Source organism: Balaenoptera physalus, assembly GCF_965194825.1.
Source record: "Balaenoptera physalus genome assembly, chromosome: 6".
NCBI classification, from domain to species: domain Eukaryota; kingdom Metazoa; phylum Chordata; class Mammalia; order Artiodactyla; family Balaenopteridae; genus Balaenoptera; species Balaenoptera physalus.
This window is the reverse complement of record NC_138885.1, coordinates 111,205,074-111,232,391: the sequence shown is the minus strand read 5'-3', so window position 1 is coordinate 111,232,391 and position 27,318 is coordinate 111,205,074. Positions and strand designations below refer to the sequence as shown.

Genomic DNA, 27,318 nt, shown 5'->3' with positions numbered 1-27,318 from the left:
GTGAGTCTGTTTGGGCTGAAGGAAAGTACATGTATATGAAGTAAAAAATATGTAACAGAATTGTGGTACAGTGATGGCACAGTCAACAACAATGGTGGCCGTAACAGTAACTGATGGGTATTGGGCATTTCCAATGTGCATGCACTGTGCTAAGCATTTTACATATATAATCTCTTTTACTCCCAAGAATCCTGTGAGGTTGATATTATCAACCCCATTTTATAGATTAAGAATCTGAGGTTCAGAAAGTAACTTGCTACACAACGGCACACACCTTCCAACTTGGGTTTTCCTCGCTCCAAAGGCTATGCTGCCATTGATTGCAGGCCTCGTTGTAGGCCCAGCAGTAGAGGGTCCTGAAAACCACCAGATGGTAACTCTTGAGATAAGCAACTTCCCTTGTTCCTTATCATCCTTTTCCTGGGGATCAGGTCAAATTTTCAATTCTGGTGTGGCCTCTTGTGTGGGGGACTAAAGTACGGAAAAGCTGAGGGCTCTGGATTCATCTAGAATCCAGTATAAGTCTAGAGCCACTTGTTCTTTGGGCTTTGCCGACCAGGCATGAGGTGGGGCACCCTTTAGACTAGATTTCAGGACCTGTCTGGTATCTTGGCAGAGGGAGCTTCAGTTCGGTAAATATTGATGCTGCACATGCTGTGAGCCAAACACTGGTGCCAGGGGTGCAAAGATAAAGAGGCATGGGCTTACCAGGCAGGACGTGGTGGGAGCACAGAGGAAGCACCTGGCCCAACCTGGTGGCTCAGGGAAGACCCAGGCTGTGCCTGGAAGGCTGAATATGAATTAGGTGATCTATGAGTCAGGGTTTAGTACAGGAAGAAACCACTCTAGGTGTTTCAAACAGAGAAATATTTAATACTGAGAATCAAACAGAGGCTTACAAAATTGATGAGCTGGAGGGGCAGAAGTCAGGGGGGTACCCCTGGGCTATTGAGTTCATGGGCCTACCACAGTAGCTATGTTCCAGAAGTTGGGATGGTGCTGCAGCAAGGGCGCTTCACACCCATGAAACTGGTGACTAGACACTGAAACAGGACATGGAGTCCAACAGCATTAAATGCCTCTTAACATTATTGCTCAAACCTTGCTGGCCAACAGCAACAGCAACAGAATGATGCCTTCTCCTTGCATCTGCCTCCAAATCTTACACAAGTGCACCTGATTGACTGAACTTATTTCAGATCAAGACCCTAGCTGCAAGGGAGTCTGAAAAAAGTAGTTTGGCAGTTTGCCATCTCTTCAAGCAAATTACTAGAAGGATAGAATGGACGCTGGAGAGGCAATCACTAGTATCCACTATAGGTAAGGAAACTGAGAAGGACTTCCTAGACAGAGGAATCAGCACAAGTAACGGGCACAAGGCCATGAAAGAGCACGATTCAAGTGGTGAACAGCTGGGCATGGCTATGCTATCAGAAGCATGTGAATCAAGGTTTTTACCTGAAAGTGCACTCACGTCTAATCAACATATTTTTGATTAATTAGATTCGTATGTACACTGTACACATGACACTCTTTCCTATTGATACAGCGCTTGATGTATTCAACTGACTACTAGTGCAGAGGAGAAAGGAAAGGAGCAAAAAGCATGAAAAAGAATAAATAAAATTGTTAGGTAATAGTCATCCACAAAGAAAACAGAACATTAACCTTCCCCAAGCCTAATGTTGCAAACACTGTTGATTATGTGCCGAGGAGTCATCTCCCCTTTTTCCTTCCTAACAAAACCCCCGTTATTTGTTTTGTTCTGTTTTGTGGGGGAATCCACCCTTTTCTGCATAGCCCTGTGCTTCAGGAGAGGCAGGAGCTTCAGGTCAAGCCCCAAGGAGTAACACGTGATTAGTCTAACTGCTCGTGTTTCTCCCCTTCTTCTTATCAGCGTTTAGGTTACATACATGCATGGGACACAGTTCTAGCCAATAAGGCGTGGTGTGGGGGCCAGTGTGAGGTAAGTCTGTCAGGGGCTTATGGGAAAGCTCTTACTCCAAAGGAGAAGCAGTCCTCTCCCCTGCTGGGTATTGTTTTGTCTGCCTGTGATGCCTACCACTGTGGGCACCATCTTGCAACCACAAAGGAGCTAAGTTGACCCAGTGAAGAAGGATGGCATTGAGGCTGCCTGAACTGTTGGCCTCCAGACTTGTTGTTATGTGATACGATACGCTGCTTATTTTTTCATACATTTGAGTCCCTGTTTTCTTTCACTTGCAACCAAGAACATTGTAACTACTACTTGCAGTCTGTACACTTAGGATGAGATCTGCCCACTTAAACTTGGCTAATGAAGTCTCTGGAGGAGATTTAAGGAGAAAAATGTATTCCCTTTTTTTTCCACCAGAAAAATTGTTGTTTATCCTTCAAGAGCATTCAAGACCCACTCAAATGTCATTTCTGTCAAGCTGAGTGCTTTGTTATTGCCTGTACTCCCACAGCCCTCCCACTACTTCTCTATTACAGCACTTTACTCATGTACTCTTTCAGCAAATATTTATTGAGTGCCTATTTGGGGCTTGGTAGTGTTTTAGGCACAGGGGTTACAGTAGGAAACTAAATGCATGGAGATTCCAATCTAGTAGAAGACAGACAATGAATGAAAAAATTTTAATGTGATGACTCTTATCAAAGGGAAAAAAAAAGAATTCTTGTAAAAGAGGGGGAAATAACTACCTTGAAATTTATTTTATTGTACTGTGATTCTCTGTTCATATGTCAGTTTTTTCCACTAGATTGTGTGTTCTTGTAACCTCACATCACCCACCACTTCCCTGGGGGATTGCATTTTCCAAAGATGGCTGCGAAAACCTCTCCCATCCCACAGGTTTTTCTGCAATGTGATCTTGCCATTCCCCATAGGGGAGGGATGTAGGCGGTCCTAAGTCTCCTCCTCTTGAATCTCAGTGGGCTTGTGACGGTTTTGACCCATGGACTGTGTTGGAAGTGATGCTCTAAAACTTCCATGGATAGGTCATAAAAGGCCGTGTAGTTTCTACCTGGGTCTCTTGGGACACTTGTTTTTTGGAAGTGCTTTTTCTTGGGACACTCCCTCTTGACACCTACATATAGATGCTCCACTTGACAGTCCCAGCTGAGTGAGCCTTCAAGTCATCCCAGGTTAGGTAAAGAAGCTTCCAGATGATTCCAGCCCCCAACCTCAAGTCATTCCTAGTTGTTCAAGTCTTCCCAACTGAGGCCCCAGATATCATGAATCAGAGACAAGCCATCCCTGCTGTGCCCTCTCCAAATTCCTGATCCACCGTATCCATGTGCATAATAAAATGCCTGTTGGTTCACACCACTACTTTGGAGTGGTTTGTTACACAGCAGCAATGACTGGAACCCCCCAGATCTGCCTTTCTGTGAAATTTTAATCCAGTAGACAACTTTTTTTCTTTTCATCTGACCCAGTTGGTGATCAACTTATGCACTGAAGCTTGAGAACTTTCATCCATCTTACTTTCATCCCATTGAGTGTCGCTGTTGATGATATGCATGTGAAATGTCTAATCTTTTAAAACACAAATCTTCACCATTGATCTTAATATCCTGCTGCAGTGAGTTCCCCAGTTCAATTGTGTGTAGTGGGGAAAAAGTGCCTCCTTTTATCCATTTTAAACATGCTTCCTTTTCATCTCATCTTGTCCTCTTGCTCTTCCCCAAGTAAAGTGATTTCCATTTTGTGGGTACCTAGACACAGAGAACTGAGTTGAGACAATAATCTTTCTTTGGTTACCCAGAAGGCCTCGGGCGTGCTGCGACGGGGAGCAGTGGATTTTAGCTGGTGACTTAAAGGTGGTGGAACACTGTATTCTAATTAGTCACAAGTTTAGTTCCAAGCTTTCAAAAAATAGTCTAGATTCTGCAAGACACAGTAGGTGTCCTCTTGTGGTGCTGGGAAGTAGAGCACAGTAGAGAGGGAAGAGCATTGGCCAGTACATAGGCAATCCGGATTCAAGTCTCGTCTTGTGAGCCAGCTGTGTGCCCTTGGGCATAACACTTAGCCTCTCTGGACCTCATTCTCCTCAACTATAGAGTGAAGAGATTCAACCAGAGGGTTCTGGAGCACCCTTTTGCCTCTAACTTTGTATGAATTCTATGTATTTGCCAGTCATTTTGAAACATCTACTACATAAATCCACGGGAAGGAAAAGTTTGTATTCCAAACAGTTTGCCATTTTAGCTTCAAAGTGGAGTTGGAGAGAGCCACCACTCCCCCCTAACAAATTTTCTAGTTTTTAGAAAACTAATGTTATCGTTTTCCAAAAACACAATCCAAATTAGGCTTCAATTACCAAAAAATATATCCTGCTGTGACTGTTAAGTGACAGGTCTTGCAACCTGAGTCCTTTTAGTTTGGGGGTGCACCCCAGGGCTCCCATCAGCCTTGCTTTCATGAGCCTATCAATTCTCACGGTGCCATTGCTCGATGTTTGCATGGGGACAACTCCATTCTAAGTGATGAGAGTGAATGGATGGGGTGAACTGCTGCTGCATATGGCCACCTTGGGGAGGAAAAAGAATATTGTCCCAGTGAGCAGTCCAGTAGGAACTATTCAAGGGAATCTCTAGAAATCTGAAATCTCTTCCCAATTCTTTCTCCCCCTACAGAAGAAAAAAGGCAGTTACCATGTGGGACTTGGGGAAAGCATTCAGTCTCACTCAACCTGGACTCATTTCACTAATTTTCTGGTCTGCTTAATATTTCTTCAACAGTTGTGATTCTTAGAACTTCGTGGGCTCTAACCCACTTCTTAAGCTCTGCATCCTGTTTTGTCTTACTGAATTTTCTCTTTCCAATCCCAGGTGGGTGGGGGAAATGCTTCTCATCTCTGATTTTAAAATTCATTCCAGAATCTCCACTATTGAAGTGCTACCATGCATTGAGAGGACAGATTGCTTTCACTGTTGGCTTAACAAACTGTATCAATAGCAACAAGTAGCATGACGAGGTTCTACTCAACAGAAACTTACTTGTAAGGTTAAGAAAACCCCTGCGGTCCTTAGACAAAACTTCAGGTAACAAGTAGGAGAAGAACAGCAGTAAAAGTAATAAAAAATATATCTAGTGTTTAGAAGAGCTTTTTGAAAATATTCTAAAGAAGAACCCTCCCACACTTCCCTTAATAAGATATCTCATATGTGATCACACATATCCACTTCCTTATCATCAGTATCATATGCGAGGATGTTTTGACGTTTTTGTGAAGGCTTTCAAGGAAGGCTTGAAAACAACACAGCAGCATCTATAATGCATAATACTGTCAGTTGTATCAATGGGAAAACTGAAGATCATGTAGGATGAATCACTTGGTTATTATTTGCTTGTTTAAGTTATTTGGGTAAAACAAGTCAGAAGTGTCGCTTGTTTCTTAGAGCGGTGCTACCCCTGCGAGGCTGCCTTCATGTGCTCAGTGACTCCTTGATTGTAGCTAAAAGGGGGACCCAGGGTTCCACACACCACATTCTGTTCCCCCTTCTGTCATTCCTGCTCACACTCTAGTGGGGGGATGAGTTTGAAGGCTTGTTGTCTTCAAAACCCTTCTGTCTATGTGGGCTATGCTGCATCATTGCTTGTTGCCCAAAGGCGCTCTGCAAAGATAATTTACTGCCTAAGAAAGTGGTATATACAGAACTGGTCAAGCCATGGGTTGCACTTTTTACAAAATTAATAAACAATTTTTTAAAGCAGTTTTAGGTTTACAGAAAATTGAGCAGATAGGGCTTCCCTGGTGGTGCAGTGGTTAACAATCCTCCTGCCAATGCAGGGGACACGGGTTTGATCCCTGGTCTGGGAAGATCCCACATGCCACAGAGCAACTAAGCCCATGTGCCACAACTACTGAGCTTGCGCACTAGAGCCCGTGAGCCACAACTACTGAGCCCGCGTGCCACAACTACTGAAGCCTGTGCGCCTAGAGCCTGTGCTCCACAACAAGAGAAGCCACCACAATGAGAAGCCTGTGCACCATAACAAAGAGTGGCCCCGCTCACCACAACTAGAGAAAGCCCGCGTGCAGCAACGAAGACCCAACACAGCCAAAAATAAAGAAATAAAGAAATAAAGTAAAATAAAATTTAAAAAAAGAAAATTGAGCAGATAGTACAGAGAGTTTCCATATATCCTCTCCTTTTCCCACTCACAGTTTCTCCTTAGTGCGGTTCTTAGTTCTCTCTTAGTTCTCTTGCCTTAGTGCAGTTACAATTTAGTACAATTGATGAACCAATATTCATATACCATTATTAACTAAAGTCCATAGTTTGCATTAGGATTCGCTCTTTGTGTTATACAGTTCCGTAGGTTTTGACAAATAATGTCATGTGTCCATCAATACGGTATCCTACAGAATAGTTTCACTGCCTTAAATATCTCCTGTGTTTCACCTAATCATCACTTCCTCACCCCGCCTTGACCCTTGACCCCTGACTATCACATCTCTTTACTTTCTTTCCCAGAATGTCATATCGTTGGAGTCATTCAGTATGCAGCCTTTTCAGATTGGCTTCTTTTATTTAGCAATATGCACTTAAGGTTCCTTCGTGTCTTTTCATGGCTTGATAACTCATTTCTTTTTTTTTTTTTTAATATCCTCTTTTTTTTAGAAGAAGAAATTACAAATAACAAAACATTAGCAAAATGAGTAGAAAGTACAGCGACTTCTCATATACTCCCCCTGCCCTCACACATGCACAGCCTTCCCCATCATCAACATCCCACACCAGAGTGGTACATTTGTTACAATAAATGGACCTACATTGACACATCGTTATCACCAACGACCGTGTATTGTATTAGGGTCTGCTGTTGGTACTGTATTCTATGGGTTGTTTTTGTTTTGTAATTAATTAATTAATTTATTTATGGCTGTGTTGGGTCTTCGTTTCTGTGCGAGGGCTTTCTCTAGTTGCGGCAAGCGGGGGCCACTCTTCATCGCGGTGCGCGGGCCTCTCACTATCGCGGCCTCTCTTGTTGTGGAGCACAGGCTCCAGACGCGCAGGCTCAGTAATTGTGGCTCACGGGCCCAGTTGCTCCGCGGCATGTGGGATCTTCCCAGACCAGGGCTCAAACCCGTGTCCCCTGCATTAGCAGGCAGATTCTCAACCACTGCGCCACCAGGGAAGCCCTGGGTTTCTTTTTTGCTTCTTCTGTTTTTTTTTTTTTGTTTTTTTTTTTACAAAACAGCAGCAGGAAAGAAAAATGCAGGAGGCAGATGAGCCAGGCACCGGGGTTCAGATCAGAAGGGAGCAGGGAGACCAAGCTGTTACTGCAGGCTGGCCCCGGAACTCTGTCCCAGCATCCTGGGAGCACGGCAACAAGCCCTAGAAGGAGCAGAGAGTGGGTGAGGAGACGGCTGTCCCAGCTCGGTGGCGGCACCGCTCCTTGGGCGGCCACCCTGGCGGTCAGCCAGGTTGGGAGCACTTGAGGCTCCTGTGTTTGGAGGCCTGGTCTCCAAAGCACGGACCCACAGGGGCCAGGCAGAGGAAGGAGGTAGGAAGGGCCGGCACAGAAGGGCTATGAGTTCTATCTGGGTCCCCCGGGACCACGGGGCCCAGGTGGGCAGGGGCAGTCAGGACGCTTCCCTGCTTGTCAGACAATCAGCTTCTTCAGGAAGGCCTCCAGCTGGTCCTCATCCTTGATGCCCACAAACTTGTCCACCACATCCCCATTCTTGATGGCCAGCACGGTGGGCACAGCTGATACCTCATACTCTATGGCGAGGTCTGTGTGGTCATCAATATCCGCCTTGGCCATCACCACCTTTCCATGCTGCTTGGCCACCACCTTCTCTAACCTTGGCCCCAGGATCTTGCAGGGACCACATCACTGTGCATGGAAATCCACAACCACTGGTGTCTCACTGTTGACAACTCAGTCTTGAAAGTCTGGTCCATCCTGGATGTTAAAGGTCATTGTACAGACTCTGGTGGTGTATATTGACTGGGCTTGGCTGGGTGTTACTGTCAGGTTATTAGGACTGCGCTGTGGGGTCTGCAGGGCCCTGGAGGCAAGGGGCGCCCACTGACTCTGAGAGGGCTTCCTGCAGATTATGGAGGCCAGGAACCTCCCCAGGAGAAGTCGCTAAGCCATCTCCCTGCAGCGAGAGCAGAGGGGTGCACAACGCGGCCCTCCCCACCGGTCAAGGGCACTTCTGTTCCCTATTCATTTCTTTACTCACTGCCTGCCATCCAGCTTGCACACATCCCCAGTCACCCAGTTGCCGCAGCCAATGGTATTTGTAGCTTTCCTGCCCCACGGACAACACTGGACAATTGTGAATGGAGCATCTACTGGCCAGGTACTGTGCTAGGTGCTCTGCTCCAGAAGTGAGAAGCAGATGTGATCCCTACCCTCATGGGACTCACGTGATCAGTCATTCCTAATTAATACTCAGGTCCCTTGATTGCCACTGCTCCCTTTGGCAGGTTTACTTAAATGCCACTTAAATCTCCCTATTTTTGAAGACCTCTTCTTTCCTTCCCTTCCTTCTCTTCCTTCCTTCTTGCTTTCCTTCTTCCCCTCCTTCCTTCCTTCTTTCCTTCCTTCCTTTCTTCCTTTCCTTATTATACATGTCTTCTCAAGGCAATCACTTCTATACCTACAGCTTCAATTACTTTGTGTATACTCTAATGACAACACAATTTTAAATGTTGTTTTCATTTACCAGTTTTTTTTTTTGTTTGTTTTTCTTTTTTGGTTTATTCCTAGGTATTTTATTCTTTTTGTTGCAATGGTAAATGGGAGTGTTTCCATAATTTCTCTTTCAGATTTTTCATCATTAGTGTATAGGAATGCAAGAGATTTCTGTGCATTCATTTTGTATCCTGCAGCGTTACCATATTCATTAATTAGCTCTAGCAGTTTTCTGGTGGCAGTTTTAGGATTCTCTATGTATAGCATCATGTCTTCCGCAAACAGTGACAGTTTTACTTCTTCTTTTCCAATTTGTATTCCTTTTATTTCTTTTTCTTCTCTGATTGCCGTGGCTAGGACTTCCAGAACTATGTTGAATAATAGTGGTGAGAGTGGACATCCTTGTCTCATTCCTGATCTTAGAGGAAATGCTTTCAGTTTTTCACCATTGAGAATGATGTTTGCTGTGGGTTTGTCATATATGGCCTTTATTATGTTGAGGTAGGTTCCCTCTATGCCCACTTTCTGGAGAGTTTTTATCATAAATGGGTGTTGAATTTTGTCAAAATAAACACTCTTCATCGCGGTGCGTGGGCCTCTCACTATCGCGGCCTCTCTTGTTGTGGAGCACAGGCTGCAGACGCGCAGGCTCAGCAATTGTGGCTCACGGGCCTAGTCGCTCCGCGGCATGCGGGATCTTCCCAGACCAGGGCTCGAACCCGTGTCCCCTGCATTGGCAGGCAGATTCTCAACCACTGCGCCACCAGGGAAGCACGTATTACTCATCTGGATGAGTAAGTTTTTGGCATCCCCTTAAAGTCATCTCACTCTAGGGTCCCGGCCCATGAGCCATGGGAGGGGGTCCATGGTGGTGGCATGGATGAGTCTAGGTAGGCAGAAGGGCCATAGAGAGTCATGGGATGCAGCTTGCACTTCCTCCCTTGGCAGGAAGGTCCCAGGGAGAGATTGCGGGGGGTCCATGAACATGGATGGGGAAAACCTCTGCAGTTAACCCAAATTGAGCATTTCTGACAACTATGACTATAGAGGAGATGACAGTAGCATTAACTGTATCTTTGATTTGTTACCAATTTGTCACCAAGAGAAGTCTGATGTATTTTCAGAGCAGGTTAGAGTCGAAGCAGATTTTATTTGTACCCACCACTACTTTGAAATGACAGAAGTTATTAGTACCACCTCTAGAGCTTATGATTGGAAGTACTGAGAAAGAAGCACATGTATTATGACATTGGAATTTCTTTTTTTAATTTAACTATATTTTTACAGAATCGAGTTTCCTTGTAATCTTATGTATATTATTTTATGTATTTATGCAGTGGTAATCAATATAGTCAGTAACTTGCCAAAGAAGGTCTGGGGCGTAGAAGTGCTTACAAACCCCCTCCTCTCAATCCTTTAACCTCTTGGGCCAAGTCTTTTACTCTGAGCATTGGAGATAAAAATCCCTGCCCTCCAGTATTACTGGGAGGATCAAATTCGACACTGTGCACGAACATCCCCATGCCCAATGTGAGGTGTTTTCAGTATTCAAAGGATGTGAAGTGAATGTGACATTCCAAATAGAAAAGAAACAGCAATAACTCACATGCATTTGCTGCTCGTGCTGCCATAACAAAGCACCGAAGATTGGGTGGTTTAAATAACAGAAATTTATTAGGACTTCCCTGGCGGTCCAGCGGTTAAGACTCTGCACTCCCAATGCAGGTGGCACGGGGTCGATCCCTGATCGGGGAGCTAAGATCCTGCACTCGGCGTAGCCAAAAAGAATGAGAAACAAACAGAACTTATTTTCTCACAGTCTTGGAGGCTGGAAGTTCAAGTCAAGGTGTCGGCAGGGTGGGTTTCTCCCGAGTCCTCCCTCCTTGCTGTGTCTTCACACGGTCTTCCCTCTGTGCATGTCTGTGTCCCAGTCTCCTCTTCTTATAAGGACACCAGTCAGATTGGGTAAGGAAGGGTCACCCTAATGACTGCATTTGATTTATTTACTCCTTTAAAGGCTGTCTTTCCAAAAATAGTCGCATGCTAAGGTGCTGGGGGTTAGGACTTCAACATATGAATTTGAGGCGGGAGACACAATTCATCCTATCTTGAAAAAAAGACTGGATGCCTACCCAGGTCAAGGGGAGCAGAAGGGGCGACCACCCACCTCATCTCACATCCACGGCAGGCAGGTGATGGAAATCTCTGTCCTCACTCCTGTTTACTTCTCCAAGTGCGTTCACCACGTGCTACCACCTGATACAACCATCTCCCTTTGTAGTTTCGGTTCCAGTCTCCCTGAGGAAAAGTAGAAGCAAGCCCCAAAGCAAACCTCGGCCAGAGGGTTGTAAGTGAAGTTGGCGAGCATACCCCTCTTCTTTGTTTCATACGAGAAGCTTGTGGCAGATGCTTCCTCACAGCTGAGACATGCTCTGCAAACATCACCGAGAGGCCACTGCGGCATGGAGCGCACGACTCCTGGACTCGCAGGCCTTTCTGAGTAGGCCAGTCATGCAAACAAATATTGGCCTATGTGTTAGGAGCCGTTAGATGGGCCTCGATGAAATTACATATTGGATTCCATGAAAACTGGGCAGTAATTCTCACGAGAAGTTTAACACCTCTTCCTACTGTCTTTTTTTTTTTTTTTTAAATAATAGACTTTTTTTTAAAGAGCAGTTTTAGATGTACAGAACGGTTTAGCATATAGTACAGAGAGTTCCCAATTTTCCTCCTCCCACACACCATTTCCAGTGTTAACATCTTTTGTGTAACAGTAGTACATTTGTTACAATGAATGAATCAATATTGATAAAATCCACAGCTGACATTGGAGTTCACTTCCGTTTCTGTACAGGTCTACCTGTTTGGACAAATGCAAAATGTCATGTATCTGCCACTACAGTATCATGCAGAATCCATTGACTGCCCTGAAAATCCCTTGTGTTCCCCATATGCGTCCCTTCTTTCCCATCCCCAGAACCCCTGGCAACCACTGATCTTTTCAGTTTTGCCTTTTCTAGAATGCCGTAGAGTTGGACTCATACAGTATGTAGACTTTTCAGATTGGCCTCTTTCACTTAGTGATAGGCATTTAAAGTTCCTCCTTGTCTTCCCATGCCTTGATAGCTCATTTCTTTTTATTGCAGAATGATATTCTATTGTGTGGATGTGCCACAGTTTGTTTATCCATTCACCTACTGAGGACCATCTTGGTTGCTTTCGGTGTTTGGTGAGTAAAACTGTTGAACATTCCTGTGCGGGTTTTTGTGCAGACATAAGTTTTCAACTTAGTTGGGTAAACACCTAGGAGCATGGTTGCTGGATCGTATGTTTTGCTTTGTAAGAGACTGCCAAACTGTCTTCCAAAGTGGTCTTACGTTTCGCATTCCCACCAGCAACGCGGAAGAGTTCCTGTTGCTCAGCACCCTGTTAGCATTTGATTTTTTGCCGAGCTGCGTGGCTTGTGGGATCTTAGTCCCAAGACCAGGGACAGAACACAGCCCCGGCAATGAAAGCGCCAAGTCCTAACCCCTGAATTGCCAGGGAATTCCCCATATTTTGTCTTAATGTGCGTTTTCATTGTGATATGTGATATTCTGCATCTTTTCATATGCTTGTTTGCCATCTGTATATCTCTTTGGTGAGTTTTTTTTCCCCAGATCTTTTGCCCATTTTTATTCTGTATTGTTTTCTTATTGTTGAGTTTTGAGAGTTCTTTGCATATTTTGGATATAATCCTTTATCAGATATGGATTTTGCAAATATATCTCCCAGTCTGTGGTTTGTCTTTTCATTAACAGTGTCTTTTGCAGAGCAGAAGTTTTTAATTTCAGTAAGTCCAATTCATCAGTTTTTTTTTGTTCACGGATCATGTTTTTGGTGTTGTATCTAAAAACTCACTGCTAAACCCAAGGTCGTCTAGATTTTCTCCTACATTATCTTCTAGGAGTTTTATGTTTTTGCTTTTGACTTTTAGGCCCATGATCAATTTTAAGTTAGTTTCCGTGAAAAGCCTTGAGGTCTGGGCTAGATTAATTTTTTTGTTTGTTTTGTCTATGGATGTCTGTTGTTCCAGCACCATTTGTTAAAAAGGATATTCTTTCTCCATTGAAATACCTTTGCTCTTTTGTCAAAAATTAGTTGACTATATTTGTGTGGGTTCCTGCTGCCTTTTTATTAAACATTTGGCTACTGTTTAGGGGGAATACTGATAGCATTTGTTGCGAGCGGATTCTTGTATTCCAGCCCCCTGCAGTCAGCAACCAAAAATACTTGTTTGGAATATAGATATTGTGCAGTGGATACCTGTGTAGATCGTTGCTGCTCACGGCCTCCAAATTAACCTTTATACTTTTGTCAGAACGCACTAGCTCCTTTCCTGCTCTACTTTAATGTGCTTTTTCTCCTCTTTTCTTACACCATTCGAAAAATCTGCAAAACAGATGAAATAAAATAGTCTAATTTAACACGTTCCTACCACCCGTCTAGCATTCAGAAGGTGGAATTTCTCGGTGTTATTAGGATAAATGTAGGGGGTCGCGTTTCCTGTCTGAGGTCTTACAGAGTCCCTGGGGGCTCCTAGGAGTCTGTGGTAAAAGTGCTCGACTCCTTACTTGCAAGAAGATCGTTGGGATTATTGGGACACGATCAAACAGGCAAGATGGATTCCAAGCTCCCTCGCATTGTTAGCTACGGAAGACCAGCTGTAAAAAAAGTGGTCACACCGGGTCCTAGTTTGGAAGCGAGGATTTCCACCACTTTCTCATACTTTAAATGATTGGCGTCTGCCAAGTAATCAAAACATACCAAGGAACCTTTTCATGGTGTTCAGTTCGGAATTTCCAAGCGGCTAAGGACAAGCACGGCTGGCAAGCCAGAGGGCCAGTTTGGCTGCGCGGCTACTCGAGAGTGTGCGGTAGCCGGGGGCCGTGTCCCAGTAAAGGCGAGAGCTGTAATGCTGTCAACTTGTTATTTACTTTCCAAATCTGAATGACTGAGCAAGGCGAAAGGAGAATCAATCAACCACAATGTGACCCTACAGGCGGAAAAAACGCAGCGCTCCCATCAGCAGGCGGTGGGGGAAGGGAAGCACGTGTAACCCGGGCAGGGTTGCATCAGGAGCTCGCTCGGGTTTTCTGTTGCCCCCCTGGTTTTTCGATTGCCTGTTAATACCTCAGCATCAGTCCTCACAAGCCCAGGGAGCCCGGGAGCAACGACGGGCAAGCTCAAGGGAAGGTCCCACCACGTCCTTTTGGGGGGCCTTGAATGGCAACTGATACAAAATAAGGCAAAATCTATTCTGCTGATTCACAATTATGGAGACTGTGTAAGTGTATCTTTTATTGATGTGCTCTAATAATAATGTGCAGCAACCGTCGTTTTACATCACTGACGTTTCACAGCAATATTTGGCAGCATAATTTTTAGTCTGCCTTTTTGATGGAGGACCAGCCCCTTAAACACTCACTTCGGGCCCCCTCTCTGCACAACCAGTACAGCAAATGGCCCGGTGTCCCAGCAAGGAGCAAGTGAGGTGCCAGTGTAAAACGCTGAGTGTGTACTGGGCTCTTGGGGCGAAGCTCCTTATACGCCAAAGGGAGGGGCAAACTTATTCTAAAATATTCGGCAAAGCAGACACCCAAGGTGCCGGCGGGTGGGTGCAGATGTTTGTTTAAGTGAACTCAGGCCTCGAGTGGGGGGCAGTTGTCGCCAAGCAGGAGGGGAGGCAGGAGCGCTGGGGCCTCGGGTTCACCAGAGCTGGGCCGAGCGAGCTGCGGCAACCTTAGCACTTGGCCGGGGCCCGAGGCCCGACGCCTCCGGGCGGGGGCGGGGGTGAGAAGGCCCGAGCGCCCGGCTTCTTCCCCCTGCCCCCGCCGGGAGCCTCCACCCCGCTGGGCCCGAGTTTCTTTCTCCCCACGCACTGCCGGCTCTTCACTGGAGGCATTTTGCAAAGGTCGAGGCTCCCCCCTGGGCCCCCACTTTTCCGGGGAGGGGAGGAGACCATTGGGGTGCCCTGCCGGCCGCCGATTTTGAGGGAGCGGCGTCCTCAGGCAGGTTGCAGGGGTTCTGCTAGGGCAGCTGGGCGGCTGCTTCTTGGAGGTGGGGGAGGGTAACAGAGCGGTGGCCCGGTTCCCCCCTCCCCTGGAAACCGCGGTGCTGGTGACCGGGCTCCTGTCCCCTCCTGGCTGGGTCCGGGCCTGGGACGGGGTGGGCACAGGCCTGCGTCTCCTTCCGCCCGCATGGAGGCCACGAGGAAGGGACGGGGTTCGGATACACTAGGGAGACCCGGGTTCCCTTCAGCCACCCCGGGCGCGGCGGGGAGAGCAGAGTCAGGGGTGAGGGACGGGGGAGGGTTGCAGGTTCCCCCGCCGTGGGGACGGGGCGGCTCAGGACGCGAGTCTTCCCTGGAGCCCTGGGGGAGGGGCTGTGTTGGGGGCGGACTCTCCCCCTCTTGGTTGTGGGGGAGGGCAGGCCTGGTGGCCTCACCCTCCGTGGGGGAGGGACCGGCTTGGGACGCGCCCCTCCCCCCCGGGCGTGTGGGTGGGGGGTGTGTCGGGGGGGGAGGACCCGGGCTCCCGTTCCCCGGCGGTGGGGGAGGGTGCGGGCTGGGGGCCGTGGGGGGAGGGGCCGGCCCGGCGGCGGAGGCGGCCTCCCTGGCAGTCCTCCCGGCCGGGGTCGGCGCGCTGGCGGCCGCTCCCCCCGGAGGTCACTGCCCGTGCGGGTCCCTCCTGCCGTCCCGCCCTCTGCCGCCGCCACCGCTCTCGCCCCAGCCCCCCCCATCCCCCCGCACTCTCTGCGCTCGGGAGCGAGGTGGCGCCAGCGCCGCCGCCCCGCCGCCGCCCCGCCGCCGCCGCCGCCGCCCCGCCGCCGCCGCCGCCCCGCCGCCGCCCCGCCGCCGCCGCCGCCGCCGCCGCCGCCGCCGCCGCCGCCGCCCCGCCGCCGCCCCGCCGCCGCGCCGCCGCCGCCGCCGCCGCCGCCGCCGCCGCCGCCGCCGCCGCCCCCTCGGCCGCCATTCGGCCGCCATTCGGCCGCCATTCGGCCGCCATTCGGCCGCCATTCGGCCGCCATTCGGCCGCCATTCGGCCGCCATTCGGCCGCCATTCGGCCGCCATTCGGCCGCCATTCGGCCGCCATTCGGCCGCCATTCGGCATCCGAAACTTTCCAGCGCTCGCGCCTCTCGGGGACTCGGCTGCGGCGGGGCGGGGGCGGCCCGGGGGCGGCGCGCGGCTGCTCCGGGTGCCGGGCCCTCCTCGGCCGCGGCACGGCCCGGGCTCGGCGACGGCCGGCCGGAGGGAGGTTCGGGGCGGCGGCGCCGCCGCAAGTTGCGCTGCTCGCGGCGAGGTGAGTGCGCGGGGCTCGGCCGGCCGGCTGGCCGGGCGCGGGGTGGGGCGGGGGGGAACGCCAACTTGTCCCGCATGGGGGCCGGCGGTTCCCTCCCTCCGGGGTCAGGCCGGCGGCCTGGGGCGCCCGCACGCTCCGTCCGCCTCCGGGGCTTTGGAGGGGCAGGTCCCCAAGTGTCTCTCGGGCTTGGGCTGGGGTGCGGCGCGCTCCCTGCAGGCTGCACAATACCCCGTTTTGGCTGCTCCCCAAAGTGCCGGCGCGTTGGGGGCGGGCGGAGGCTGGGGGGCTCCTTTGTTTCGGGGCGGGGGAGGCGGCCGGCAAGTTTGGGGAAGCGCTCGATTTGTCCCCCGGTGCCCCTTTGTCTGCCCAACCCGGGGTTGGCTGGACGGACGTGCGCCGCCGCGGGATCCCCCGTGGGGGGAGGGGAGCCCCATTCATCCCCGGGCGCGGGCCGGCCAGCCCCGGGCCGGCTGGAAGCGCGGCGGCGCGGGCCCTGGGCGGCTCAGTTCTTGAGCCGCAGAAACCGTCAAGGAAGTCGGGAGCTCCCCAGCCCGGGCGAGGAGTGCGGGCTGGGGGCGACTTCGGCGGACGGGGGGCGTCCCTGGTCGGGCCGGGTCTGCGGAGAGCGGCCTGGGGAGGCTGCAGACCTGTTGCTCCCGGGCTGGGGGGAGGGGTGCCCCCAGATTCGCGTCCTGGGCGCTGCTCCCCAGGGGGACCTTGCCCACGGGGGCCGGTGTTCGGAACGGGGTGGGGCGCGCCTTCGGGGGTCGCCGGAGGTCGCCGGGTCCTTGACAGTTGGGGGCTGCCAGAGGCCCGCGGGCGCTGGGTTAGGGCCTGCCCTTCACGTGCGCTGTCCGTGCGCGGTGAGGCCCGCGCGGGGGCTCGTTCTTAGCACGGCCTCGCATTCTCCGAGCCCCTCGCTTTGGAAATTCCACAAAGTTAGAGTCGGAGGTGGGGTGTTTTTTTTTTTTTTCCTTCTTTCTTTTCTGTCGCTGATGTTGTAGAGCAGAACCCCAAAAGAAACAGAAACCCATGCCCTATTCCTTGTGCCACGGTTTCTGCTTTGCTTTGTCACATGTGGTTTGACCTGACTGCTGGATGTTTTTCTCTCCAGGCGCGCCGCCTGGGTCCCTGGGTTAACCTGAAAGGGGAGGGGCGGGACTCCAGCCTGGGAGGGGGAGGGGAGCGCCACTCTTCCGTCCTGAACGGTGGCCTCGGTGTAGGAAATTGCCCAGGACGATTTTATGAAAAGTTTACAACTAGTCATTCCTAGGAAAGACGCGATGGGTGGGAGGGGGGCGCGAATGTTGAGTATGGAACAGTTGAGACGTGAAGATGACTCTTTTATGTTTAGGGATGTTAATATCTCAAACGTACGGCAGATTTTCGTGGAAAACCCCCCAGCTGGATGATGAATCCAGGGATGAAAGTTGAAGTGCATCACTTGACCCACTTATTAAGATAGCCCCTTAAGGATATTCTAGACCTGAAGGGAACACACACCTGTGGGACGAAAATGGAGACTTCAGGTGTTGATTTGGTGTTGTGCACAGCAGGGTGTGTGTCATTGGATCTTCTGAGGTTGGCTCTTCTTGTGCTTCTGTCCAGGGCTTAAGTCACTCTGGGAATTGTCAACACCCCTCATTTAAATTTCACACCTTGACCCTTAAATCTCCCAAAGCTCACCCCTCCTGAAAGTTTGGGTGTTTAAATGAAGTGTGTGGTATCCTAGTTGGTCTCGAATCTCACCTTTAACCATGGGAGTGTCAGTTTTCTCATCTGTGTGATGGCATCATGAGTCTACCTGGGTGAGCTGTTAGGAGGGTTTCAGCGCTAGCCAGCAGAAAGGGGAATAGAGCCCGAGTCCAGCTCCATCAGGGCACCTAACGCTTTGCTAGAAAAGCAGCCTTTGTCCCCGTTTGGCCTGAACTAGTGAAAGGGCCCACCCTGTTGTTCTGCTCTACCGTTGACCTTCAAGTCCTGTAACTTTTCTGAGTGTCGTTTTCTGTATGTAAAAATAAAAACGGGAACTGAAATCGTGGTGCTCATTGGGTAGTGCAAGGACAGAAAGAGGGAATGTACGTGTAATTTTTTTGAAAACTACAACGCTGCCTGTAAGTTTTAGTTGTTATGGTATTGTGCAGGTAGAGTAGTTTTCCTAATGTTACTCTAATGCCATGCAGTGAGGATTTTACGGGCACTTAATGCCCTGTGTGCAGCAATTATTTTCATTCTACTTCAGAGGACACTGACTTGTTAATATATGGTGGAGGGAGGATTGTTTGATTCCGAAAGCCCAGCTCTTAAGCTTGGTGTTATTTTGCCTTCCTGTGTATACATAGTGTGAATCTTCCCACTTGGAGACAAGCTCGTTAAATTACACACACACACACACACACACACACACACACCATTTCTCTTTCTCTCTCTCTCTCTCTCTTTCTCTCCCTCTCCCACACAGAAGAACCTACATTGAAATCTGTTTGTACACCTAGATGAATCTCAGCAGAAATCATGAAATGTCCACCACAGTGGAAAGATTGTTTTCATCTGTAGCTTAATTATCTGGTGTGGCAGCCACTAGCCAACATGTGCATATTTAGATTCAAATAAACTAAGATTCAGTACCAATTCTGTTGTTACTAAAATAAACAATTCTGTTCTTTCAGTGCTCTACCCATAATTCACATACCCAATAGATGTGTGTAACTAGTGGCCGCCATATTGGGACAGCGCAGAACTTGCAGAATGTTCTATTGGAAGGCGATTCTCTATAGTTACTGCAAGTAAGGATTGATAAAGAAGGCAGTAAAGAGAGTTAGTTTACTTTTTGTGGGAGGAGGGGAGAGGCTGTAAGAGTTTGAAATAATTTACTGGTAGACTTTTAAAAAAAAAAAAGGTAGGCCCATTTCAGCTAGCAGGTGACCTAGGAAAGTGATTTCAGTGAGGTTGACAGCTGTGGTTTTTTAGATTGAGGTGGTTTGGATCACTTTTGAATTAGAAAACCAGAACTCCAAGCTGGAGTCTCTCACTGAGTATTTAACCTTGGACACGGCATTTAGTGTCTTTGTGCCTCAGTTTCCCCATGTGAAAAATGGCATAGCCAGTCCCCATGTTGCCTGCCTTTGAGTGTGTCGTGGCGAACATCTCTTGGGATGGTGGGGAGCCCAAGGTGTGACCGTCAGTGAAGCCCCTCGTAGGTGATTTAGAGGCCTTAGGTGATGTAGAGGCCTTATCTGATATGTTTAAAGCGGTGTTCGCCATGGGCTACCTACCCCTCCCCCCAAGTTTATGTCTTAAGTTTTAAGGTTTAATTTCTTGAGGGTCAAATCTTCTCTTATTAAAAGACTGATCAGGAATCCTTCCAACAAAGTGAGGCTTAACAATAGTCAAAGTATTTTTTAAAAGCGGCTGAGTGCTGGCCGTTTCCTGTATACTGGTCCCTGAGTCAGGATGTTATTTTTATTACTTAGTTGGTGTGTTCTTTGCATAGTCTTTTGTATTTTTTTATAGCAACGTATTAGAAATTTTATTTGTGGTTGGGGGGAAAAACCCAGTTTTGCATCTGTGAGAGAGGTGACTTCCCAGATCCCCCTCTGCCATTTGTCCTCACTCTTGCTTTCTCTCAGGACTGCTGTGACCTGTCAAGCTTTTGAGACACCTGGGATATCCATGATTCTCTTCCAGAGGCGGGCAATGGGTTCCTGCAGAGGGAAGCCAGGCCCACAAGAGCCATCTCATGTAGGTCCTGAGTGTCAGGAATTCAGACCCTTCATCAGTTACCTATTGGGAGGGAGGACCCCACACCCCAACCCTGAGGCTGCCCCCTCCTTGAGCTTTCCGCCAGGTGTCTGGGTCTTGGGCTCTGCACACGTGGTTATTGCCAGGCCTGACCCGGGCCAGAGGACAAGCACGATCACTCTGCCCTGTGAGGCGAGACTGTCCCAGGTGTGGTGTCCCCGGATACCTTGCATTTGCCTCCTTTTTCTCCCTTAAAAAGGAAGAGTACGTGACTTCCAATAAGTTGTTAATCTTTCACCACCCAAGACGTTTAAAAAATAGTTTCAATCAGGAAGCAAGACTAAAGTCATTTTGTAAACTTTTTTGTTTTTTAAGTTGGAAAGATAAACTTTTTTTTTTTTTTCCATACCTATTTTTAGCGTGAAGGAAGTAACTGGCCTCGTGAGTGGAGACTGGATGTGAGTTTCTCCCTCGGGTCTTGCCCTCCTTGGCCCTCCCTCCTGTCCATCCTTTCCATGGGGCTCGACCAACTGGATGGCCCCGGCCACGTGAGTAGAGCGAGACCCAGCAACCAAAATAAACGCTGGATGTGGGAAGGGACAAACAGTCAACATGTTTGTAGAGGGAAAGAGAGCCTGCTGTGAGAAAATGAGTTTAAAACCTCAGGGGAAAAACGCAGTCATTAAGGAATGTGCTCCCCGGGAACTTGACCATGGAGGTGGCCGCCTCCTGCAAAGCACTTCTGTGCATTATCGCCGTCGTCAAATATTTATTGAGAATCCACTGCCTGATTGAAGATTGCAGATGTGAACTGGAAGCCATTGAAAAGTTAAATTGGAGCAAATTTAAACTTGGAAACAGAGGAGAGAGTATTTTCTTCTGATGGAGGAAGTTGGGTACCGTTTCCATGGCTTTGGTTTGTTCTTGGTAGTTGGGAAGGAAGAGGTGGAGATGGAGCGTGTGACTCGCAGGTTCGAGAGAAAGGGACGTCGTAGGGACGAAGGTAGCGGAGATGGTGGCTTACTGGAACCGTGTTTTCAGCGTTGAGCTCTAGAAGCTTGTGGTCAGCCCATGGTTCTCAGGGCAGTTTTGTCCCCTACCGTCAAGCAGCTTTTGGCAATATCTGGAGACGTGTGGTTGTCACAAGTTGGGGGAGGGGGACGGTGATGCTCCTGGCATCCGGGGGGGCGGGGGGGGGGGTCCGTGGATGCTGCGTAACATCCCACAGTGCACGGGACAGACCCACCCCAGAGAGCGACCCGGTGCTTAATGGCCGTGATGCCAGGGTGGAGACACCAGCCCTGAGTTCTGCTGTCAGCCGTGCAGTCCTGTCTTGAGCAAGGTCCACGGGCAGCTGGATGTCAAGATAGGTATCCGGCGCTGTGGTTCTCACGGCTCCGGCTCCCGTAGGCCGTTTTGGGATACATTAGGAAGTAAATGAGAAGGGAAAGGAGGAGGTGGGAAGTGGATGGCGGGAGCGGCGCAAGGCCAGGAGGTGTTGGGGGCGGGGGGGCGGCTGCGAGTCGCCTGAGCTCTGTCTCAACTCGAGTATTTTAGAGCCCCGATGCCAGCGCGCCTGCAGGGCTCCTTCCTGCTGGTTTTGCGGATGTCATTGCAGATTTAGCGGGTCTCACCTTTGGTCGGCTTCTTGGGACTTGGGTATTTATCAGGGGAACACCTGGTACCTGTCTGCTGTTTTCGGACCCTCTCTGTGCCCAGCGAGATGTCGGTTAACCTGGACTTGGGGTAACCTCCACCGCCGTGCTTGGGAGGGCGGGCGGACACATCAGTGTGGGAGGCGTTTGCGGCCTGCAGGACTCTGGATGCTGTTTCAGGCCCTGTCCTCTCCTGTGAGTAGTTGATTCGTGAACGGCTGGGGGCAGCTGGGTGCGGACCTGCAGTGGGGCCCTCTCCCACGAATGGGCACTGCTGGCGCCTGGAGTCTGGTCCTCCTGAGCCAGCCCGTGGCCCCGTGGCCTGTGACCCCCCCCGCCCAAGAGGAGCGCCAAGCCCAGCCTGGTTGGGGGCCCTGTGGGCTCCTGGTGGTCATGGGGTCGGGGACACTTGGTTTGCAGCCAGCTCACCATGCACTGACCGCCTCTGGGCACATGTTACCTTCTCTGGCCTTAGTTTTCTTCTTGAGAGAGAAAGAAAATAAAATCTGTTTCTCAGGCTTGTATTAACAGAAGGAGGATTATTATCATGCTTGGAGCCCAGTGTCCTTAGGTTTTCCTCTACTCTGAAGTTGGGAATTGGTGTGGAAATATCCAATAATGACAGTAATAATATATCTTTTTTAGTTACGGTGGTCTCCATCAATTGCTTGCTTGCTTTTCTTAAGTTAAATTTCAGGGCTGGCATACGCACACAAACACACACACGTGCTGTATTCAGACACATATGTATTCTCTGTATATTTCCTAAATTTACTATGTGATAAATGATGAATTTCATCATGCTTAAATTTCTGTAACCACCACCATCATCAGGATACCAAACAACTAAATTCCGTCACCCCAAAGGTGTCCGTGGTGCTTTCCCTCCATACTCCCCGCTCTCTCAGCCCCTAACTCGGGGCACCTGCCGATCAGCTCTGCTCTCCTGGTCTTGGTAATCACATTTTAACTCAGGATGAAATGCCTAATAGTGAATCTCTCCACTCTTCGAGCACCTTCCTTGACTCATGAATTTTATACTGTGGCACACTTGGGCCCATGTGTTTTTCTCAGAATGATTTTGCACTGTGGATATTATCAAAAGCAAGGAAAAGCCAAAACTTAGAGCTTCTTAATACTTGTAAGAAATCATAGTGAAAAAATATCGGCTATCTTGTTGGAGCTGCCTATAGGATTTGCACATTTCCTATGCCAGTTGATCCTTGCTGCCAAATCAGTTGAGATGGGACATTTTTGGATGCACTTTCAGAGACTGTTTCTGGAGCAGTACTATGTAAAATGCATCAGTAGGTTAGACTCATGTCTTTAGTTTCAAAAACAGGACACACATTAAGAGGCGTGGTTTTCCCAGTGGGTTGATAACGTGACCAAAATGTACACTAAAAATATCCAGTTGTGTTTGCATTAGTTTGTTGTAGAAATAAATTCCTACGTCTGTGTTTCTATGTGGTTGTTCACCTGAATTTTACCTTGGGTCGTAATTTCACTATTTGTGATCAAATAAGGAATATCATGTTTTCTAGAGAATCCTTTGCCTGGCGTTTTGGTCACTTGTGTCCTGCCTTGTGTTGCCTGTCTGCTTGTGTGAAGTTGTTGAACCTGTGTGTGTCCTCACGTGTAGAGTGAAAGGCTTGATGAGCTGATCTTGAGGCCTCTCCTACCCCGTGTTTGCGGATTGTAATGTGGAAAAGGCACACGTTAAATGTTGCGTAGGCTCTTTTTTTTTTTTTTTTTTTTAACACTTTTGTAGGTTAAGGATTATGGTGGTTTTATATTAACTAGCAATTTGAGTAAACTATGTTCCATGCTTTAACTAACATTTTACCCATGATTGAAGTAAACAATATTCAACTTAACATTGCTAAGTTAGTTGCATGTTTTACTGTAAAAAAAGACCCCAGCAATTCAGAAGACACTTTGGGCTGTGGGGTGCCTCTGAATAACTCTTACGAGTGTTGTAGTTTCCCAGTTTCAGGAGACCCTGTAAAATAAGCACAAACAATGCTCACGGCAAAATTCATAGTGTTTATTCTTGAAGAGAGTGTCTCTGCCTTGAATTCCTGTCATTTTTTCCTATCGTGGTGGATGGAGCTTGAATACTGTAAAGAAAACATGAGAGTTTTCTCTGCTTACTTCCCTTGAGCCTGGAACCCAGAATATGACCCGAGATAGCCAGCCCGGAGCACTTTCCTTTCTGGAACACTTAACACCAACCCCCAGGGAGAATACAGAGGCAGGAGGAGGTGAGGACTCTCCCCGCCCCTCTCCCCCCCCCCACCGCCCCACCGGCGTGATGATCACCTTCTCTCTCTCCAAGATGTTGAAGACTTTCCTCATGTCTACCGCAACCTGGACACCCAGCCTCATCCATGTTGGAGCAAGGCTAGAGGGACACTGTCCGCTTCTTGGGAGAGCTTGGCTCATACTATTATAGACTTGCCCGTTGTCATTGGGCTTTAGAGTCTGTGTGAACATCCGGTATCGAATTTGCAAACACTTCTGCTTGTTTAAACTTTCCAATAGATGGAAATTTGGGCAAAAGAAGCTTACTGTATGTGATGCCATTTTATTTCTTAAATCAGTAATAACAAATACTTTAATATGGTAAGACCACGTAAGTCATGATTGGGAACTGGAGAAAATTCTGTGTAACTGAGCAGTGCTTTTTGTTTCTAGTGCGTTGGGGTGATTTTTAGCCTTAGCTGGGTCAGCTCTACCCGTCGAGGTACCCTTCTTATCTTGACATCCGTTTGAAGATGAGAAATGAGAAAGTGGAGTTGGAGGGATGTTACCCCGTTCATATGATGCAGACATCTGTAGCACCGGTATGCAGACATAATTCTCAGCACCTATAAAGTTCCAGGTGGTTGCCGAGTTTTAGGCTGTATTTAGAAAAGCAGTTGAGCAGAGAACTGATGTCTCTACCATTTGATTCATTTGGGAGACAGAATAAACTTGGGTCCTTGCCTTAGGTTCTTTTCCCAGCAGAATCTTATCATGCATTCTAATCCCTTGAAACTTGAATGCCAACTCTGTGTTGGTAAAGACTCAAGTATTCACAGTGATCAACGTAAAAACAAGGGTTGCCAGTCCCTGACAGTCACAGGTCAGTCTTGGGAGACGCGCTTTGGTTTAACTCCTAATTTGATTATGAAAAAATATCACATTAGGTTTGTATTTCTAAGATGCACGATGATTCTGTGCCAGTTTCAACAATTTCCAGAGATCTGTAGCGTAATTCTTCAAAAAGCCTTGCCAGGAGAAACAGCGTTGGAGGGGCACCCAGCTCAGAAGTTGGTGAAAATAAGAAGTAATGATCTCATGTGTCCAGTGCATGACAGAAACTGTTGTAGACCAGATGAGAACAAGGGGAGAGGCCTGTGGAAATTAGACTTGCCTGATAAATTTCATGGGCCTCCTAGTACATTTCCTTGACACCAATAGTCTCCATGTTTAGTTGGGGTAGAGGGTGACAGAAATGCCTTGTCTCAGGTTTTAATTCACAAAGTGGGCTCCCAAGTGGACTGCATATCCTCTGGCAGTGACAATGGGATTTACTGGAGTGCAGGAAGAAACTTAAGTTCTCTGTTTATGTATTTTTATTTAATAGTTACAAAATGTCTATTTGTGGTCTATGAAAAATGCATATAATGTTTGTTGTGTGTTATCTCTAGTTAATAGGTTACATGAGTTGGAGTTAATGCTTAAAAGGTTTTCACTGAGAGGGATATGCAATGAAAAAGCATCTAGAGATCACTGATGGGGTCCCCAGAGGTGACGAGGGGCTGATATTGAAGTCCCTGAATAAAGTGGGACACAGATGTATTCCCCTGCCACGATGTGTGTGTGTGTGTGTGTGTGTGTGTGTATACACACACATGTGTTGTGACTGAGATCTGCCAGCTTAAAGATTGGACATCCCTCCAGAGGCATAGCTATTAATGATGTGATTTGGGGAAGAAAGAACAACGTTGACAGGGTACTGGGCACGTTTTGGATCTACAGGATTGTGCGTGTTTTTAAAGCTGAAAAAATATTTGTGTTTCAGAACCAGATGACAATATCCCAGTTGCAGGTGCACGAGGAAACTTTGGAACAATGCTGTGCTTTTTAAGCATTTCATGACGCCGCAGTGTTTTCATAATCACTTAATTCTGTTTATAAATCAGCTGCTTTCATTGACGGATGCCCTCAGGGCTCCCCAAAACCAGGCTTTTTGTCGAATACGTGATTCAAACTTTAAAAGATGTGAGAGAGCGCTGGAACTGGGTTGTGATAAAAGTCTCTGGGTGCCTTCAGTCTGGCTGTTTATTTGTTGTTGTTTTTTTCCAGAAATACATTTCATCCATCATGGTTGTCATTAAATCTTTTATTTTTTTACTTTTTGCATTTCACATTAGAGGCTTTTTAAAAGAGAAAACTGTCATTTTGGTTGATGCTGTATTACTGGTGTTACAGAGAGTAAATAAATACAAAAGTTACATTCACAACCCAGACCACATTGTGGGCTGTGGAGGTGAGACATAGGACTCACCTCCAAACTTCAGGTCTTTGGCTGAGGTCGTTTGCTGAGAATGGCTGAAGCTTTGGTTTTCATGACACTAAATGTCGACCGCAAGTAGTTCCAGGTTTCCACAGCAGCGTTTTTGTTTGTTTAATTTGAAATGATTGATACGTTAGCTTCGGTTTTGGTGTTTGTGCCTATTTTTCCCTTTGTGGATACTGAGTTTGCAGCGTAGCTTTGTATGTAAAGGGAAGCAGAGACCTGCACTGTGCATGCAGACGCCTGCAGCTAGCGATGGTCTTGTTCTCCATACCGTCCGGGCACCAGGAGCACACCTGATTTCACTCTCGTCAGGATCCACGTGGACATTCATTTGTCCTTTGGTAGAATAATATATTTATCTCCTACTTAAAAAAAAAAAAGATTGCTTCTCTTTACAGTAATAATTCAGAAGGCACCTACTGTGAAGAGGGGAGAAGCAGGAAGTAGAAATTTTTTTTTTTGTCTGTACCACGTGGCCTGCGGGATCTTAGTTCCCCCACCAGGGATCGAACCCAGGCCCTCGGCAGTGAAAGCACGGAGTTCCAACCACTGGACGGCCAGGGAATTCCCAGGAAGTAGAATTTTTTGACATCTCCATTATGCACCTTTGTCTCTGCTCTCCAGAGATCAGGACATTTAAGCTCCTGTAACAAATTTAGTTTTAATGAAAGTCTTGGGGAATGTCCTTTATCTGCCCCGTGCCTGCCCATCTAAGAGGAGGGAGAAATTACACAAAGTATTTTGCTTTTAGCCGGTTTCCTTGAGCCTTGTCCAAGTCCTGACTTCTTATTGCCAGCAGGTCAGCTAGACACTGGTCAATCGCTTCAGCTCTGGACAGGAATCTTTTTCTGTCTTTGTTGTTGATAATTTTCTAATAATTATTTAGAGCTCTTAGGATTTGCTCTCTTAACTTTCATGTGTAACATACAGCAGTGTTGATTATATTCACCATGCTGTACATTACATATTCCTAGTACTTATTTATCTTTATAACTGGGAGTTTGTACCGTTTCACTGCCTTCGTCCACTTCCACCTGCTCCCAGCCCCCTCCTCTGGTAAGCACAAATCTGATCTCTTTTTCTGTGACTTTGATTGTCTGTTTGATTGTTTTTGAAGTTTAATTGACCTACAACGCTGTGTCATTTCCAGGTGCACAACATAGTGATTCACTATGTCTGTACATTTCAAAATAATCACCACGGTAAGTCTAGCTACCATCTGTCACCATACAGAGATATGACATTATTACTGACTGTGTTCCGCACGCTGTACGTTTCATGCCCGTGACCCACTTATTGTGTAATGGAAGTTGGTCCCTCTTCATTTCCCTTTCCTGTTCACTCATCCCTCACCCGTCTTGGGAGGGTC

The 27,318-nt window shown here is 48.1% G+C and overlaps 1 pseudogene across 1 annotated transcript; it reads right to left on the bottom strand.

Moving 5' to 3' along the window:
* Positions 1-7,359: 7,359 nt before the first annotated feature.
* On the bottom strand, positions 7,360-9,508 carry LOC309662252 (thioredoxin, mitochondrial pseudogene; annotated as a pseudogene). The gene is made up of 2 exons: positions 9,470-9,508; positions 7,360-8,089 (listed from the first exon to the last, which is right to left on the bottom strand). The product of its transcript is annotated as a thioredoxin, mitochondrial pseudogene (transcript).
* Positions 9,509-27,318: the final 17,810 nt, after the last annotated feature.